We start from the raw sequence: 13,812 nt of genomic DNA, 5'->3' as shown, positions 1-13,812 counted from the left end.
AAAAATTTTTTTTTAATTTTAAGGCAGGAATTGTTTATTTACTTCTCTGCTTTTTTGCAACATAACTTTTAAATAGGTAATATATTTAAATTTTATTTATTTATTCATTTATTCATTCATTCATTTATTGGACAGAGAGAGACACAAGCGAGAGAGGGAACACCAGCAGGGGGAGTGGGAGAGGGAGAGGCAGGCTTCCTGCTGAGCAGGGAGCCCGATTCAAGGCTTGATCCCAGGACCCTGGGATCATGACCTGAGCCGAAGGCAGACACTTAACAACTGAGCCACCCAGGCGCCCCTATTTATTTATTTTTAAGTAGGCTCCACACCTAGTATGGAGCCCAACGCAGTACTTGAACTCATGACCGTGAGATTAAGACCTGAGCTGAGATCAAGAGTCAGATGCTTAACAGACTGAGCCACTCAGGTGCCCCAGTAGGTAATATATTTAAATGGTTCCCAAATGAAACAGCACAAAAGCTCTATAGTGAAATGTCTAGCTCTCTGTCCCCCATTTGTTCCGTTTTCCCCTTCTCTAGCCCCATCCCAAGTAAACTCTTTCTTATGTTTGCTTTCAGGATTTCTTTAGGCAGATATAAAAATGCAAATATATACATGTATTGATTGCTCCTTTTTCTACGTCTCATGCACACCGTCCACATCTCCTGCTTAACAATTTATCCTGGCATCTTTGCCTTGGGAAAAGCCTCCTGGTTCTTACCTGAGGTCTGTCTGTCTGGCTTCAGGGAGATCATAAATTCCCTCAAATTAGAGGCAAAATTTTGTGTTAATGTGCATGTGTCAATTTTCCTTTATTTCTTTTTAAAGAAACATAATTTTAATTATTTTGAATTATGTAATTTTTTTCAGGGGGAGAGAAGAGTATAGGAAAGTGATATAACAGGATTATTGCTAGTGGGCCTCTTTCTTATGTGATAATGACTCAGCTAAGAGAGGAGATTCCTCACTGGAGGTCACACCATTGGTGGGCAGACCTGGCCAGGAACCCAAGTCTGTGTGACTCCAGGCCCCAGGTTGGGAGGTTACCCGCTGGCAGCTCAGGCTGGCCTTGACGCAGGGGAGACGGGTACCAGGAAGGCCCAGACTGCTGATGGAGTGCAGGTGGGAGGTCAGAACTCAGGGCTCAGGCAGCATGGGGTGACTGTGGCATGGGATCTGGGGGTGCCCCTAGAAGGAGAACGAGAGCTAAGGCAGGGCCCTAGGCAGACCTCAGAGTAGACCCAGAGCAAAACCCTAGTTCCCCAGATTGGGGATGGGGCTCTTAGAGACTGGGGGTGGGGGCTGGTTACGGTGGGCCAGCCCCAGACCTTTCCAAGCCCCACACATGTGATTTATGGAGCTGGGCTGCTGACATGGTCCTGCCCTGCTGGGATGAGCTTGGGCAAGGCTGACACAAGAGATGGACGTGGTTCTAGGTAGTTTCGCCAGAGACATCTTTGCAGGAGACATTTCTCCTGCAAGCAATTTTGCCGTGTAACTAATTGGCCATAAGGCAATTTTGCCATAAAAGATAAAATAATTGTGACAGTTTGGCTTTGTTTCTCCACTGACAAAATTTCCATTTTGATATTACATAAATCTTAGCTAGTCCTCATAATCTATACAGTGATGAGTAGACAGGATGCTTAAGATAGTAGATAATAACAACTATACATAGAAAATACAGGGGTAGGGGTGCCTGGGTAGCGCAGTCGTTAAGCGTCTGCCTTCGGCTCAGGGCGTGATCCCGGCGTTCCGGGATCGAGTCCCACATCGGGCTCCTCCGCTGGGAGCCTGCTTCTTCCTCTCCCACTCCCCTGCTGTGTTCCCTCTCTCGCTGTCTGTGTCTCTGTCACATAAATAAAAAAAATAAAAATAAAAATAAAAATAAAAAAATAAAAAAAAAGAAAATACAGGGGTAAAACTTACTGGGGAGTGGAAAATATGAGAGCATAAAGCCAGACTGTGTACTGTACTATACTAGAAAATAATGGTGTGTCAGTCAGAAATATGCATCCTAGTATTTGGAAAACTGATACCTCTCTTAACAGAGGAAGAAATAAATAATTGTATCAATTGTTTCCATGTTTCATTTCATTCATTATCCTTTCTGATGTCCCTCTTTTACTTTTCACTGTTTTATCCTTACAGTAAAATTGCCTTATGGCCAATTATTTCTCTGGCGAAAATGCTTGCAGCAAAGATGTCTATGGTGAAAATGCCAGAAATGGAGATGAGGTGTCAAGATACGGGGTATCTGCAGAAGCCAGGGCTAGGGGTCGCAGACCAGCAGAGTAGGTGGCAGAACTTTTCGGGGAGAAGGACGCTCACTGTTCAGAAGCATCCTGGAGCAACAGGCGTGCAGAGGGAATTCAGGGGCATCTTGACTATTAGGACAGCTCAGGACCCAACAGTGCTCCCAAGAGGTGGGCAGGAGAGTGGCTGGGATTTTGGCACTTCAAGCCAATTGTGGGGTCAGGAGCTTTGTTGCGGCAACAGCACTCAGCTGGAGGCTGGAAGGAGGTGCCCCAGTATCCCAAAGATGACAAAAATCAGAACCATGAGGAAACAGTGCAGGGTCTGCCAGACGACAGCCATGCGCATCTTCCTGGGAAGCAGAGGAGACAAAACCAAGATGAAATGGGTCGGAATGACTTGACCAGGGCTTGGGATTTGGACTGGATGCAAAGCTAAGAAGCCATGGGCAGCAGTAAAAAGACCCATATTGACAGCATGGCCAAGGGTGGAAGGCTGCCCATTCTCTCCTGAGCCTCTTTGTACATGCACACACCTGCTTCAGTTTCCTCATCTGTGAGATGGGACCATGAGCCCAGCCTTGAAGGGTGTGGTGAACATGAGTCAACTCGGACATACGACTGGTCCCATCATAGTCTCTGACCCACGACTTAGAACTGACCTCCAGAAGGAGAGCATCCACTTGCCTCGACTAAGTGCCGTAACTCCCTTTTGACAATTTCCTTCCCCAAAGCACCTGCAGACCCAGGACTCAAGTGTCAGCTCCTAGGAGCATTTACAGAGCACCAGATTCATTTGTGGCCCCAAAAGGTGAATCAGATGTGAATCAGATGCTTGAGACCCAAAGGTGAATTGGACGTGATTCCTGCCTCACACAGACTGTTGGAAAGGGGCATTTGAGCAAATGAATGATGACATCAAACTGCAGTCCCTTTGAATATATTCAAGAAATGCAAACCATGGCCCTTTGGCAGATTTAAGCCTCAAGGCTTAGAGCCAAGGCCAGTGAACAAGGAGAATGACCCAGTTGGGAAATTCTGACAGACATAGGTGCAAGCTCTGGAACCAGACCTGGGGTCCCCCCCACTCTGGGTGGGAAAGTGCCCTGACTGTTCTGGGCCTCGGTCTGCTCTCCTGTGAAGTAGGGACACAAAAGGGACCTGGGGCTAGTGGCAAAGATGACATGAGATTAAACACGGGAAATGCGGAGTGAGCCCCATCCCTGCTCTGTGATGAGGGCTGTTATAATTCCAAGACTTTTTTAGGAACTGAGAAGGTATAAGCACTCCAGGTGAGCACAGAGGTGGGGGGGTTGGGGGTCAGAGAAGGGCATGAGCAGAGGAGGGGCAGTGCTCCTCTACACTTGCTCTGGGATGCGCTGTAGGGACACTGGTGTCCTTAAAAGCAGGACAAGCCTGCCACCCAGTGCTGCTAGGTGCCACCACAGCAGCCGGGCAGAGCAGCTGCCTCTCCCGGCTCCACCCCGGTGTCCCCCAGCCTGGGCCTGGCTCCTGGGAACCTCAGTGGCCTTTAGAATTCTGTGATAACCCAAGGCTGCCACTCTCTGCCCTCACCTGAAAAGTTCTCCTCCCACCTGATTCTCCAATCATCAACTTGTGGGTCAAGAGAGGGACCTGAGACCCTAGGAGGGACACCCTGCAGGTGCAACAAAGTTTGAGTACAGCTGGAGTCCCTGATAGCAGGAAAATGACTGAGCACCCAGAGTGGCCGTTGGGCAGGCCCCCATTAAAAGGGATCAATGTGAGGATGGGGTGGCCCAGGGAAAGTGAGAACAGCTGTGCAACAACCTTCTGCCCGGTCCGTCCTTACCACTCAGGGTCCATTCAGAGGCATTTGGATTAGGTGGAAGAATTGAGTACAACTTCTTGTTTATATAGCATATATTTCATTATTGTATTTCCATATTATAAATAATCAAGTCTTAAATGTTTTGTTGTATTTATATTTTTATTTTGTTATAAATAGTGCTTATGACTCTGTGCCCAGTACTGCCTATGAGTTTGACACATATTATCTCATTAATCCTCACACTGCCCTATGCCTAGGAGCTATCATTCCCACCTTATAGATGGGGAAACTGAGGCACAGAGAGGCAAAGTAATTAATCCACAGTCATAAAGCCAGGATGAAGCAAAGCCGGGATTTGAATTCAGATCTCCTGGCCCAGCCTGTGCTTCTGAGCTTGATGCCATCGAGGCTTCCTGGCCTTACAAGTTTCTTTGGGTCATCAGTTCAAATCCTACAGACACTTCCCTCAGAAAAACCATTTTTAAAAGCTCTACCAAAGATACAGACGTAGTGAAGAGAAGGGCCATATGCACCCCAATGTTCATAGCAGCATTGTCCACAATAGCTAAACTGTGGAAGGAGCCGAGATGCCCTTCAACAGATGACTGGATTAAGAAGCTGTGGTCCATATATAAAATGGAATATTACTCAGCTATCAAAAAGAACGATTTCTCAACACTTGCTGCAACATGGACGGCACTGGAGGAGATAATGCTAAGTGAAGTAAGTCAAGCAGAGAAAGACAATTATCATACGGTTTCTCTCACGTATAGAACATAAGAACTAGGAAGATCGGTAGGAGAAGAAAGAGATAAAGAAAGGGGGGGTAATCAGAAGGGGGAATGAAGCATGAGAGACTATGGACTCTGAGAAACAAACTGAGGGCTTCAGAGGGGAGTGGGGTGGGGGAATGGGATAGACCGGTGATGGGTAGTAAGGAGGGCATGTATTGCATGGTGCACTGGGTGTTATACGCAACTAATGAATCATCGAACTTTACATCAAAAATCAGGATGTACTGTATGGCGACTAACATAATACAATAAAAAATAGTATTATAATAAAAATAAATAAAAATAAAAGCTCTACCAAGAAACAGTTTCATACATACTTATCCTCTTCAGTTGTACTTTATAAATGGTTCTCTATTTTAAGGAGGGAGGGTGAAGAGGGCTCATCCAACATGAATTTGTGGAAATCTTATCTTCTACTCTCCTCTCTCTTCCTTCATGGGGTCCTGTTCCCATCCTCAGCCACTCATCCTCTTAGTTTTTAAAAACTTAATCTCATGAAAAGTCCTGATGAAGGGATCCAAAAAGAATGATAAGAAGTAAGGCTTTAATGGTGGGCCAGAGGAGGGGCAAGGAGAAGGAGAGGGAACAAAGGGAGAGGGGAGACCCGGTGTTTATGAACACCTAGTAAACCACAACATTCTCTTCTTTGAACCCTGTCATTAACCTACAGCATGGGATGGGCGTTACTCCCAGTTGCAAGATGAGGAGACTGAGGCTCCCGGGGGTTCGGGGACCTGTCCAAGGCCACCCAGCTAGAGAGTGGAGGAACCAAGACTCACACCCAATGTTCTTGATGTCATATGTGGAGCTCACTGTGTGTTCTCTGAGCCCCTGGAGAGAGCCCGCCATGTGGTGGGAGCTGGGGGTGCCCAGAGGAGCATGACACGCATGGCGCAGCTCCTGGCCTCCAGCAGCTCAGGCTGGATTAGCCCTCAGGTCCAGTGGGGTTGATGTGCCCTAGTTCAGGCTGGGCCACTCCTGGCTTTTGGACTGTTTGGAACATTGGAATATACACACATCAAAAGGATCCTTAAGAAGACACTGCTCTCGGGGCGCCTGGGTGGCTCAGTCGGTTAGCGTCTGCCTTCACCTCAGGTCATGATCCCCGGGTCCTGGGATTGAGTCCCACGTCAGGCTCCCTGCTCAGCTGGGGAGCCTGCTTCTCCCTCTCCTCCTAGCTTGTGCTCTCTCTCACTGTCTCTCTGTCTCTCTCTCAAATAAATAAATATAATCTTAAAAAAAAAAAAGACAATGCTCTCTACTTAAACACTAAAAAAAACTAGCAAAGGAAGGAGAGAACCCACGTCAAGAAAACAGGTGAGATCCAGAGTTGTAAGTGACTCTGTCCCTGGTTAGCCGTGTGACCTTGGGCAAGCCACTTGATTTCTCCGGACTAAGTTTCCTCGACTATAAAACAGATCGATGCCTAGGTTCAGGCTTACCCCACAGGGTTCCAGGGGGTTACGAAATAACATAATGTGTGTGCACTCAATTTGTACACTGAAAAGTGTTTCACTATAGAGACAGCATTATGATGATTTTAATAAAGTATTGTCAATTGCTTTCTGAAATTCTCCTATAAATGAAGCTGGTGCTAAAAGCTTGGTCATTGGATTGTAAGAATTTCAGAGTGGACTTGACCATGCGTAATTCTCCTAAAGGCCCAGAAACAGCAAGAAAGGGGGTGTTACCCCCCACCAGCCATGCCCACTCTCCAGCATCCATCGTTAAAATACTGATATTTCTCATCAATATGCTCTTCAATGCAGTAGACATCTCCCTCCATTTTACAGAGAGGAAAACTAAGGTCAACTTGCCGAACATCCCTCAGCTTGTAAATAGAAGAGTCCAGACACACTAGACTCTCTGCCTCTTTGTATACTTCTCTCACCCACCCTTCCTCGTACTCCTCCCAGCCCCCAGCATTCACAAAGGATGAAGACAAGAAGCGAGGTTGGCATGAAAAGGCAGCCCAGTGGCCTAGGACCAAGATCCTGATGAGCAAAGACCTCATTTACAAAACCAAAGAGTCCTGAGGAAAGTTAATTGAAGTGAACGAAATCCCGAAGAATTTAGCACTCAATTTGAGAAACTATTTTTGGCTGAACCAAGATGAAAAGACAAAAGAAAGTGCACCAAAATTGAAGAGAAACTAATTTGGAAGACATAATAGGGAGCAAACTTCTTAAATTTCCTCAGAGCCCAGGAGACGTGATTATTCAAGAAATAATTAGATGCTATCCTGGGGGTAATGAAAGCTAAAAATGAAGAGCGAAGAAATTGAAAACCACCAGAAAGGTCATGGGCTGCTCTCAATATTTTTTTCCTTTACAGATTTGAAGATGCAAGAATTAATTTGCAAAAGAACAATAAAGCCATACAACTAATCGGAGAGGAAATTGAGAGAATTTAAATATCTCGCCCATCTGTTCATGATGACTCTGCTGGGAAACACAGAGCCAGGTGTCTCTTGAACCTAGAAGGGGTGGGCAGTCCCTTCCAAAGATGGGTGGAGGATCACAAAAGCATGTGCCCTGCCCCAAACCTGAACTGCCTCCTGGCCTGAAGGGTCAGCAACCTTTTTCTGTCAAGGGCCAGATAGTGAATATTTTCAGCTTTGAGGGCCAGATCATCTCTGTTGCAACCACTCAATTCTGTTGCCACAGTGCGAAAGCAGTAGTAGCCAGTACGTCAATAAGTGGGCATCGCCTTGTTCCAATAAAACTTTATTTACAAAAACAGGCAGCAGGCTGGATTTGTCCTTCAGGCTATAGTCTACTCCAACCTACCTGAATTACAGCACCCGGTCTTTCTATTTGCGGTCTGATCCTGCTCCTATCTACCCCAAAATATTAGTTATTAGAAGAATCTTTCTAAAACCTATGATGATGATGATGGTGGTGGTGGTGGTGATGATGATAAGAAGGAGAAGGAGGAGGAGACTACTGGCATAGAAACACACAGTACTTAGCATGTGCTAGGTATCGTTCTTAGCGTTTATATAACACCAGCTATCTTCACAACAATCTTTATGAGGAAGGTACAATTTTATAGATGGGGAACTGAGGCCCAGGGAGGTGAAGTAAATGCCCAAGGTCACACAGCCAATGAGTGTCTGAGGTACGATTTGAACCCACACAGTCTGGCTCCAGAGTCCATGTTCTTAACCACTATATTTTACTGCCTCTAATATGATTGGCTCCAAATTCGTCAGGAACTTCCCACTGCTTACAAGATCAAATTCAAATTCCGTAGTTCAGCACATATCAGAGGTGACTTAGCACATCTCACCTCTCCAGCCTCATCTTTCTCCAGGCCTCATCCCTGCCCCATGCATCCAGAGCTGCTTGAAGAGTCCTCTATTTCCATGCCTTCATTCATGCTATTCCCACTGCCTGGGATTCCCTTCTCCTTCTTCATTCACTGAGACCTACTACACCTTCCAGACTCAGTACAAACATTATCTCTAAACAGTTCTCCATGAGCCTATTGTCTATTCCAGGTTGATTGAGTCAATTTCCCTTCCTGAAACCTAGGTTCAATGCCTATTAATTGGTGGAGGGTAGTGGAATACCTGATTTTCCCAATAACCACTAATACTCAGGTATTAATTAGCTTATAAAATTAGCTTGGTTTTCTAGGAGCACCTTGGAGGAGTGAAAAACAGAAGAAGTAAGTTTGGATGTAAGGGAGAGAAAGGTCATATGTCATAGCACTCAGTTTATATTGAAAACTGATTCTACGCAAGGTTGGGATGCAGCTCTGCTTGGTTGGGGGCCTGACAACCTGTCTCTCCTGCTCATATGCCCACAGGGGAATGATTTCTGTCAGATTGAGGCTCTTTCTTTCCTCTGTCCCCCTGCTTAAGGGGAACAGCTGAACCCAGATTCCCTTGAACCCAGATTCCCTAACTCCAAGAACAATGAGATTTCCCCAGCCCCACACTGGATAAAGAACTGCATCTGTCAGACTAGGCCGCTTCATTAAAGCATCCCTTCAGAATACCAACTCCTTCTGCTCTAATTCTGATCCTCCAAGGAAACTTTGACCTATAAATTGGTTTCATCCACTCAAATCTGATTCAAATCTGTTATTCCCCAACTCACTGTTCAAAACTTTTTTACTCTTTCATCTACTCCTTTATTTTAAAGTAACTTTGAACTAGGAGTTCTGACTCCTGTTCTAGCATGTTATCCTTCCATCCTTCTAGCCATCTACCCTTCCTTCCACATACCCTTCCAACCATTTCATCCATTCATTCATCCATTCAAACATTGGCTGGGTGCCCATGGTAAACCAGGACCATTACTGGGGCTTCAGTAGACAGAGATGAACCTAGCAGGGAAGGACTTCACCTTGAGGGGCTCCCGGCAGAGAAGGGATAGCTCTCCTTCTGCCTGAACATCTCCCCTACTCTGACATTATTTGCAGGAAGCCCTGGTCCTGTCTCCTGGGAGTACCCAAAGTCCTGCCCCTACCCTTCCTCACTTTCCCTCAGCCCCTCCCCCATACGTTTCTGCTCCTCAACAGTCTGCACCTCCTTTCTCCCCAGGGGAAGGACAATCCTCCCTCCCTTTCCAGGCTCATTCCTCACTTCCCTCACCCCAGTCCTCTTGAACTCATTTCCTTCTGCCTTCTGTAGCCTCTTGCCTTACCATTAATTACTCCAGTAATTACCATTCATGTTATTGTTTATTTGGAGTTTATATTCAACAACTACCACCCCCTGGCTGAGCCACTGAGATCTCTAGCCTGGACTACTGCAATAGTCTCCTTCCCCATCATTCTTGTCCTACCCTGCAGTCTTTTCTCAATTCAATGAAAGGTTGTGCACAAAAAAATCCAACTCAGGTATCAACATTTCTTTGCTCCAAGCCCTCTGGTAGATCCTATTTCACCCAGCATAAAAGCATAAGTCCTTACACTGTCCTACCCAGCCCTACATGATCTCTGAGTCTTCTCCTGCTGCTCTCCTCCCACTCATTCCACTCTTAACACACCTCACTGTTTCTTAAACACACACCTACCTCAGGGCCTTTGCACTTGCTATTTCCTCCACTGAGAGCACTCTTCTTTCAGATCTTCCACAGTTTCCTCTCTCACTTCATGTGGGACTTATTTCAATATCCCTCATCAACAAAGCTTTCTGTGAACAAACATGAAAAAATAACATCCCATTCCTCCCTATTATTCTCTATCTCCATTTCCCTGCCTTATCTTCTATCGTGACATTTTCTATCACTGGACATATGATATATTTATTTATTTGTTGCCATCTTCCCCCAATAGGATGCAAACCCCTCAATGTGGGGGCTTTTTCAGTTTTTGTTCACTGCTGTAACTCCCGTACCTAGTATAGTTCCTGGCAAAAGTAGGTGTTTAATACATACTATGGAATAAATGAATGCATGATTTCTACCAAATCTTTCCCCTAAGCCTAAAAACATGTCCAAGCCTCTACATTTTTTATTTTTATTTTTATTTTTTAAAAAAGATTCTATTTATTTATTTGAGAGAGAGGACACAGAGGGAGAGGGAGAAGCAGACTCCCTGGTGAGCAGGGAGTCCAATGCAGGACTCGATCCCAGGACCCTGAGATCATGACCTGATCCGAAGGCAGACGCTTAACTGACTGAGCCACCTGGGCACCCACCTCTATTTTTTTTTAAAGGGGGTAGGGGCAGAAGGAGAGGGAGATAGAAATCCCAAGCAGGTTCCATGCCCAGTGCAGGACATAAGTCTCAATCTCACAACCCTGAGATGAAGACCTGAGCTGAAATCAAGAGTCAGATGCTCAACCAACTGAGCCACCCAGGTGCCCCAAGCCTCTATTTTTAAAACAAATGAAGCAAAACAAAAACCTTTCCTTGTCTCAAATTTCGCTTTTCACTTTGTTTTTTCTTTCACCACCATCCAGGTGCTCAACTCTTTTTTTTCTATTTTTTTAATTAAAAAACTTTTAAAAAAGATTTATTTATTTTATGGAGAGAGAGAACATGCAAGCCAGGGGGAGGGGCAGAGGGGGACTGAAAGGGAGAGAGGATCTCCAGCAGACTCCTTGCTAAGCGCAGAAACTGACCAACTTCGGGGCTTGCTCCCAAGACCCTGAGATCATGACTTGAGCAGAAACCAAGAGTCAGACATCTAACCAACTGAGCCACCCAGGCACCCCCAAGTACACAACTCTTTTTTTTTTTTTTGAAGATTTTATGTATTTATGTGACAGAGAGACAGCCAGCGAGAGAGGGAACACAAGCAGGGGGAGTGGGAGAGGAAGAAGCAGGCTCCCAGTGGAGGAGCCCGATGTGGGACTTGATCCCGGAACGCCGGGATCACGCCCTGAGCCGAAGGCAGACGCTTAATGACTGTGCTACCCAGGCGCCCCCACAACTTTTTTTTTAAACGTAACTGCTGTCAATGTGTGCACACACTTTTGAGTTCCTTTTTCTCCCCTAATCATTCCTTGCACCCATTGACAAATGTTCCTGCTGCAAAGCACCTCATGCATGTGCTTCCCATGTTTCCTCTCCTCTGATCCCACTGTCCACCTTCTGCCACATCCATAATCTCCTTTACACTCTCTGATTCAGTATCTTCCTTTAAAACCAGCACGTCTTTATTTTTAAAGAAATCTTATAAATGTTACCAGAAATAGGAAACCAGTGTGACTAGCCATAATTAGAATGCAGCTGTAAAAATGAAAACAAAAACAAAATGATTAAATTCTAGACAGAGACTGTCACCTGCTGGGGGCTCTGGGCCACAACCTCCCTTGCCACCTCTGCTCTTTGTGAAAAGAGACATCAGCAAGTGTCAGAGAGACGTTAGAGACCCGGGAGCTATACAGCACGGTGACTGAAGTTAATAATGCTGTACTTTACATTTGACGTTTGCTGAGAGGAGATCTTAGCATTCACACACACACAGGTACCAAGATGAGATAATGGATAGGTTAGTTAACTTGTGATGATTTCATAATATATATGGATATCAAATCAAAGTATTATGCACTTTAATGAAAAACACCGTACACTTCAAATATGTAATTTCCTTTGTCAGTTATGCCTCAATAAAGCTAAGAGGTAAAAAAAAAAAAAAGACTTGGAAGCTCTACACCAAGGCCTTCTCGTGGAGTCCTCCGGACTGGAAGGCCATGGAGATGCACTGACATTCTCAGTGTGGCTCAAAGGCATGGAATGTCCTTGATTTCATGGCACTTAATGTTCTGCCAAAGCTCAAATTCATTTTCCAACTGAGGTGTAAGTCTCCCTTTGGAAGATTCTGGAAAAGCAGAAAGGCAGCTAGACTACAAGGCAGCCCTGAGGCGACTCCTTGCTTGGTTCTGGACCTGTGTGCAATCTCAGAGAAGTCACTTGTGTTCTGTGAAAGTCAGACTCCTCCCCTCTAAGAGAAACAGTTGATCTGGAGGATTTCTGACATTTGTGATCTATTGGGGCCCTGTGTTTATCTTGTTAGTGATAAATCTAACATCCCACCAAATTAACAAACCATGATTCATTTAACCCACCTATGGGACATTTATATTGTTTTTGGTCTTTTACAGTATTAATTGCTACTGCTCCAGTTATGTTTTCCCCTTAAAACAGCATTTTCCCTATTTTTGAATTCTTTCATAGGATAAGTTTCCAGAGTTGGTATTCTTAGATCAAAACATGTGGGTCTAATCCTCAGTGGACAGTGGCTTTTCCAAAGGCTTATATGATTTCACAACCATATATGCAGTGCCTGGGAGTGTGCTCTGGGAACAGGCCATGAGCATTAGTAGTAGGGATATCCAGAACCTTTTATCAGACATCTTGCAGCCTGAGGCTTTAGGAAGATGTGAATTTAAGGGAAAAAGCTGATCCACCTTCAAATGGAGCTGCAATTTGGTTCCAAGCTCACACCTTGAGAGCCCCAGTGACCTCATACCTTCTCCCTCCCTACCCAGATCATAATTCCTCCTTCTTCCCAATTCTCTGACACGTGGAATAAGTAAGGCAGGGAAATAACCTTTTCCCTCTTGCTTTCTCTCCTGTGAACCTGTCACTTCACTACCTTTTCCTCTAACAAGGAGGCTCACAGCCCTGGTGCCTCTTATACCCACCAGGATGGGTATCTGAAACTGCACTTAAGACCAGCACCTTTGAGACCAGTTTGGATGTTTGGGAATATCTTATTCTTGGTTCTGAAGGGTATGTGCTTTTTCTACATGATTGCTCACCTTCATCCAGCAACAGGAAAGCTGCCCTCTTACAGTGTGATAATATCCTCTCTCTCATGAGTGTGTCAGCTCCCTGAGGGCAGGGATTTGTGTCTATATTGTTCACGGCTGCATTTTTTGCACCTAAGCAGTGCTGGGGTCATAGCAGGTGCTCAATACATATTCACTGCATGAATGGATGTTGCAACTAAACTCCTCTGCTCTGATTTGGGCACGGTGTAGGAAGTGGGGCCAGGCCATTCCAAGTCATAGCTTCCAGGCCCAAAGGGTGAGAACATGTTCTCACAACATGGCAGCTTATGGAGAAATAAGGATTTTTGTAATCTGGAGAACTTCAGGAATACTCAAGTTCAAATCAAGATTGTGAATAAAGTGAAGTCAGTGAGAATCATTTTTTAAGAAGGGTAGAATCCTTCTCCCCCTGGAGGAAGGGGACACTCACGCGAAAAGGAGAGGAAAAGGTAGAGAAAATGAAAGAGGAAGAAAAAGGAAGAAAAGAAAGGTGAGAGGGGGCGCCTGGCTGGCTTAGTTGGTAGGGCATGCAACGCTTGATCTTGGGGACATGAGTTTGAGCTCCATGCTGGGCATAGAGATTCCTTTAAAATAAAATCTTTTTAAAAAGATTTTTTTAATTAATTAATTAATTTATTTATTTATAAGAGAGAGAGAGAGAGAGATAGCACAAGTGGAGGGGAAAGGCAGAGAGAGAGAGGGAGAAGCAGACACCCT

This window comes from Ursus americanus, chromosome 14 (genome assembly GCF_024610735.1).
Source record: "Ursus americanus isolate L20-20 chromosome 14, mUrsAme1.1.p, whole genome shotgun sequence".
In the NCBI taxonomy this organism is placed as follows: domain Eukaryota; kingdom Metazoa; phylum Chordata; class Mammalia; order Carnivora; family Ursidae; genus Ursus; species Ursus americanus.
Note: the sequence above shows the minus strand (reverse complement) of the source record.